This window comes from Astatotilapia calliptera, chromosome 23 (genome assembly GCF_900246225.1).
Source record: "Astatotilapia calliptera chromosome 23, fAstCal1.2, whole genome shotgun sequence".
Classification (NCBI taxonomy): domain Eukaryota; kingdom Metazoa; phylum Chordata; class Actinopteri; order Cichliformes; family Cichlidae; genus Astatotilapia; species Astatotilapia calliptera.
In genome coordinates this window covers 37330094-37336393 of record NC_039323.1, presented here as the reverse complement: position 1 = coordinate 37336393, position 6300 = coordinate 37330094, and the positions used below count along the sequence as shown (strand labels likewise).

General features: G+C 41.9%; 1 long non-coding RNA gene across 1 annotated transcript; it reads left to right on the top strand.

Annotated features, from left to right (window-relative positions):
- Positions 1–297: 297 nt before the first annotated feature.
- On the top strand, positions 298–5419 carry LOC113016772 (uncharacterized). Its single transcript, XR_003271297.1, has 3 exons — positions 298–589; positions 4569–4667; positions 5148–5419. It is a non-coding gene; the product is annotated as an uncharacterized LOC113016772 (long non-coding RNA).
- Positions 5420–6300: the final 881 nt, after the last annotated feature.

Below are 6300 nucleotides of genomic sequence, written 5' to 3'. Positions count from 1 at the left end.
ATTACCACATCTGTTTAGTTGATTAAAAACATCGCTATCAGCCTCTGAGAAGGCAAGAGAGGCCACCACCTGGCAATATCTATCAGACTGACAGCTCCTGATGATGCTGACATGGAAAACATTAACCGTTGTTGCACACAGTAGAAGTTTAATGGCTCTTGTACAGTTGCCGCATTGATCATCAACATCACTACAGCCCTGTCACCATTTAAAGCAGTGCTTAGTATGCAGTTACCCGCTGCAAACAATAGGTGTCACCACTCAGACAAAGCCTCCACTCAAGCACTGATATAACAGTGGAAGAAGTTGAAAATGGAAGCAAAGAAATCACCAAGTTTTCTCCAGAAACTCTTTCAAGCTGTTGCTTGTGTATAATTTGGGAGTCACTGAGCTTCTGCACCGATATATGATTCAAATGGCGGGTAAACAATGACAACATCATGCACTTGTGTCTTCAACCTGGTCACAGCAGCTACAGCACCCATATGCAAGAGGTGCACGATTGGCTGTAACGACACCAAAGCGTGACCTGCACCTGCAGATGTGACAACACTTTTGGCATACAGCCCCGTTCACATGCGTGACACTGGTGAGGATAATGGGCACTTATTATCTGAACAGCCAAAATCTTTGCCTGTGTAGGTGGAGGCATATCTCCGCTTATTATTGTAGTGGTGATATCGGTAAGTGTACCTGTGTACCTTGACTCTGATTCCTGTATCCATATTTGTTCAGTCCTCTTGTGTGTTCCTGTCATAGAAGTGTATGCTGTGGGTACTTTGAACCCTTCTTTTGAGGCAAAGTCTTCAAACCTCTGAAGCCTTTTTATTGAATTTGTGCAGTGATTCTATTCTGTGTTTTATTTTGGGTTTTGGGGGGTTATTTTTTTTGGGGGGGGTGAGGTGGGGGGTGTGGAGTAGTACAGTCACAAATAGAAGATCTAATGCTTTGGGGGTCATCTTTTTTGTGTGCATCTGCGCACTTGTGTGTGTCTTTTTGTCTGCCTTCATCATTTCTCCCTAATCATTCTTCCCTGTGCTCTCTGAACACTAGAGGGAGGCATACCCCTTGGATCCTCATGGCTGTTAAACTGTGCTCCAAACTATTTCAGCTAGTATATTTATCGGACTGAAGGCCACCTCACCTGCCTGAATGCTGAATACACATTTAATAGTTGCTAGGTGGTGTCCTCTGCATTATGACAGGTTGCCGATGAGACGCTGTAGCCCGGCTTTTAAGTAGGTATCTGAGATCCCTGATCGCTCAAGCAGACGCCTCCCAGCCGGTGCCACAAGAGCAGCAGAGCAAACACTTCTAATTATTTGTGCATAGTGTTTGCTCTCAGTCTGTGTGCTGCGCTGCAGTCTTCAAGCTGCACAGTAACAACCTTGGCAGGACCTGCTGTAATTTAGTGTGGTCTCCACTAGTGGGTGGGAGAGAAGAAAACATGCAAGAAAAGCCAGGACTGAAATCTCCAAGTCCTCATTTGTCTGATTTTTCATGAGTATTTATTAAGCTTATTCTGGTAACTTTCCATTACACTCACTGCAGAAATGTTCAAGTTTTCAACCCAAACAGAATTAACATATTGCAGAAGACAGCAGACTGGGCGACAGATGTAGAAGTGAGCTCTCAGATTTATGTGTCGAGAAGTTTTCGCTGCGTCCTGCATTTGTAATTGGTATGTGGCGTGCTCTTTCACACACGCAGACAGACACACAGATGTTGTGTCTGAATTGTTAACATGCACATTCCTGTCGCTGCACCAGTCATCTCATGTGCTGTCACAAGCAGCATGTGACAGTAATGATGCCATCTGGGGAAAACTTTGCAGGGGGAAGTGAATGAATCGATTTCCCACCATCCAGAAATGGCCTTCATCAAGTTAGAGTTAAAACAAAACCGCAAAATGATAAATTTAAACTAGACCGACTTTTCCCACTAAATACATGCAGGAGGAATGGTCACCTCATACTTCAGCTTTGTTGGCTCGGGCAGCTGAACGTATTGATTGCTATTCCAACCCAGGTTAAAAGTCTTATTGGTGTAACCCTCCTTTAAAGCGGTAAACTTTCCCGCCCTCATTTTTTGTTTATTCTGCGTGTTTGCTCTGTCTGGCACTCGGGGCTCATCCATTCCCGGGTGTTTGCTTTGCACTTCCCGTTGATCACTTGTCAATCGCAAAGCTGATGAAGTTCCGGCCGATGACTTTTTGTACCTATTCATTCGTCGTGAATAAGTCAAGCACCTTTAACAAATACGAACCTTCCCTCTATTTAAAATGTAGTCACTCCATCATCAGTTTGCTTTGTCTTGCACATAGCAGGAGGTTTAATCTTGTAGCTTCTGCTCACTTGGGTTGCTTCTATTCAAACCTTTAAAGTAGTGCATTTTTCTAGTATTTCCTATGTGAGAATACTTGTCATCCAAACTAAGCCACTTTAAATTCACCAGTCAAATAGCCTATTAGTCAGCAGCCCCGCATGCCCATTGTGACTAACTCAGCTGATGAGTCCTCCTCTTCTTACTGCCTGTGGGCAGTACAATAGGTTCTGATTGCATCTATGTAATCAGCAGCAGCTACACTGTTTTGAACACTTTAAGTTAGTCATGTACTTTTTCCTTTTTTGTGCTCTGTTTGCTTTGCATAACGTAGTATTTTGGGTTTTTTGGGGGTGTTTTTACAGTCGGCAAGCGGTGTTTGCGCTGCCTCGTTTAGATTAATGTGACCTACCGAAACCACACAAAGAGAACCCTTTTCATCTGATATAGCTGCTCAAATTTAATCTTTTCACCTACAAGCAAGAAAAGCTGCACTAGTCTTAACAGCCTGAAGATACACAGTGTGGTCAGGACTATCATCTGCAGAGATGGAGAGTAGATTTGATGCAAGAAATAAGAGTTTCAAGGTGAACTATATTCCCATTAGAGCATTTAAAGAGCATCTAAACACTCATCATGGTTTAACTTCTCCTCTTGGTGCAGTGATGCATCACACAGTGACGTCACTGCTGTTGTAGTCTAAGGTAAAATACAGCACAGTGTCAGGTGTGGTCGTTTCAGGCTCTCTGTAGTTTTTATCTTGGACTCTACTACTGTCACAATTCAGAATAATCTTTATTTATCTTACGCTGGCCTTGGCCTTCAAAATTCACAGATACAACAAAAAATCAGTGTTTAATCCTCCGTCTGAAATGAACTGCTTCTAGGTCCTGTTTCTCTTTAAGCTGGCTTTCTCCTGATCGTCTGCCACTCTCAAACAGAGGGTTTGAATAGGTTTCTACTTGCAACCAGAGCTGAGGGGCTAAGATGACAATATCAAGGATTTTCCCTGGGACAGAAAAGTGGTGATAACTGTGCGCCCCACCCCACATCCCACAATGCAATATTTTTACAGTAATTCACCCACAATATGATATTATTGCAGTTTTTAACATTTAGTGACCTTCTATTGCCTGTATAGCGATTAATCACATTTATTAAACTGCAAATTATATCCTCAAAGTTAAGTCGTCAGTATCTGTTTTATCTGGTAAGATAGGTTCTCCTACTTCAGTTGCAAAACCAGATGAAATCTCAAAACTGTCACTAAAACCTAGCATAAATGTTGCTATAAAACAGTCAGTCTGTGATTGAATGGGGTTATGATTGCAATTGCATGCAATCTGTTTCTGATAATTCAGCAATTAACTGTAATAAATCATCGAAAATCACATATCTGTTACCATCTACATGGACAGAAATTCACATTTCACTACTGCTATTATCATTTGTACTCAGAAACCTTTCCGTTCTACAGGAATATAACCGGATAATAGCCGGGTGGCAACAAGTTAAATCGAGTTTGCTCTAGTTGTGCACGTTGACAAAGACTTATTCAGCAACATGTTGCTTATCTGCAAGGGGATTGATGTCATACTTTTACTCGTGTCACTCAGCCATAAGCTTGCTCTGAATTAGGAGGTAGCTTTGTCGAGCTAAGTGTGTCCAGCGTTGGATGGTTTTTCACCTGATCCGACTAACAGCTAGCATTATCCCAGGATGGTGCCCTCTTCTTCGTAGTATTCCCAGAGTATATCATTTTTTTAAATAAAGGCTCGATATTGTGAGTTTATACATCAAATTTCTAGTGAACACTGAAATTAAAAAAGAAACTAGACACGATGGCCGTAACGATGCAACATGCTTGCAGATCCAGGAAGAGAAGGCATTGAAGCCTATGATAAGGATCATAACGATTACTTGCACATTTTGGCAATGTTGGACACAAGTGTCCACCACAGTATCAGTATATATGAAAATCACTGAACACGGTTGAAGCATTTACAGGAGCCATAACTGGTTCTGCACGAGGCACCAAGATGCACACTGATAAATCCCCCTTGCCCATGATTAGCTCCTACTTCTAAACTACTGCTAAAAACAAAACCAACAATGTTGCCCTGGAGGATGTAATTAGTTTTACGATGGATGCAAGCATCTTCTGTGTTTATTCCTGTATCCTTCTATGTAAAAACTATGGGACGAATATATTTAGAACTCAGAATTTGAACTTTTCATGACTGCAGCTGTTTCAGCAGTGGCCACGTTTTCTTCTCGAGCTTGCTGACCACCCACACATCAGTTTCCCTGGTCACTCGGCTCTACGGGACAAGAATGGACTCCTGGTGAGTTTTATTGTGTTGCCTGCAGTGCCTTTGCAGGGTCACAGCTATAACTAATTGTATTAGGCCACATATTTTCCCCTAAGGATGTTTTGAAGTTGAAGAGTGTTCCTCATGGGAACAAATCAATATTATCTCCAACCAACTAAATCACCCTTATATGTGACAGAGGAATCTGGAATTCCAGAAGTCACCTCTTCTGATATGCCACGGCATTACAGCTTCCTGTCAGCTCACTGAAACTTGCAATTGCAGTTCACATGATAACAGAGTCTTTATTGTTTATATGTGCAAAACTTCTCAAAGAAATTCCTCCTCCTGAAGTGCTGTAAGCGAATTGAAGGGAATTGACCCCAGCCCTGCGTGGTACTGCTGTTATCTTGTGATAAGCTCTGATACAGGCACTGTGTTTCCCCTCCTCAGCCTGTGTGAGGGTGTGAGAGGGGGGTCGTTAAACCCTCTCTATTTGCTTTCCCCTCAAAGGGACTATGTGAAGAATTCCAGGAATTCTACTGATCCCAAAGTATCCCGGTATGGCTCCTGCCCGCTCACGTTCTGGGAACGGCAGACGCTACCTGAAACTAGACACCGATTGACCACCCCACCGTGGGAAAGAGAGCAGAACGAAAATACATTCAAGAAAATGTCTCTAGCAGCTTTCCAGCCTTACTTGTGGAAAGCTTAAGATCACAGAACATTTGTAGCGACTAAAAGCGCAAATATCACCAGGCTCACCAAGGAATTCACTGTGCCGACGATACTGAATAAAGTATACTGACAATATTGAATAAAGAATAACTCAGAATTTATTTTCTGGCATCCTCACCTGAGAAACACAATAAGCAGGCTCTAAAAGCACGATGCGGTAAGCTAAAGCATGTGTTTCTTAGCCATATATGTTGCCTGTGGCATAGTTTTTTAAACTCTCCAGACTAATAACAAACCAGGAACGAAATTACTTCGGGGAACAACCACCCACCCGCTACTGAATAAAACAAAAACACTTAAGTTGGACACAAAGCCACAGATGATGAAAACTGGACGCCATATTATTCCTGCAGCACTATGCGGTAATGTAATCTAAGGTCAACACAATGGAAAACGGTTGCACGCTAGTTAGAAGCACTGAATTATCCCTGATTAGCCTGAATAATGACCCAAAAAATAGTTTGAAGATGGGCTGGCAATCACTGTAAATTACTGAAGTAATAGCTGGACTGAAATCAATTCTAATAAGGCTTTATTAGGTTCACTTTATAAGGTTTTTAGTATTTTAACATACACCGTGTTCCTGAAAAGCAGATGGAGTAAACCAAGATGGACAATGCTAAAACTATATGGACCATTCAAAGCTTCCCGGTGAGACAAGATACACTTCTTGAATCCCCACTGTCACGTTAGCATGCTAACCATTAAACACAGCTGTGAATTAAAGCTATTTTGTTAATGTTACAAGTGTTTTGTATGAACGACCAGATAAAAATGATGAGCTAAAGGAGGCGCCAGGTGAAAATGTAGCATTCAGATCCATATGTTGCAACCGCTAACGCTGAAAAATAAAGCTAACATGTCTAAGCTAACACACCAAAAACAAACTGTGTTCCAGTTTCAGTGAGTGATATTCCAGTATTTAGTC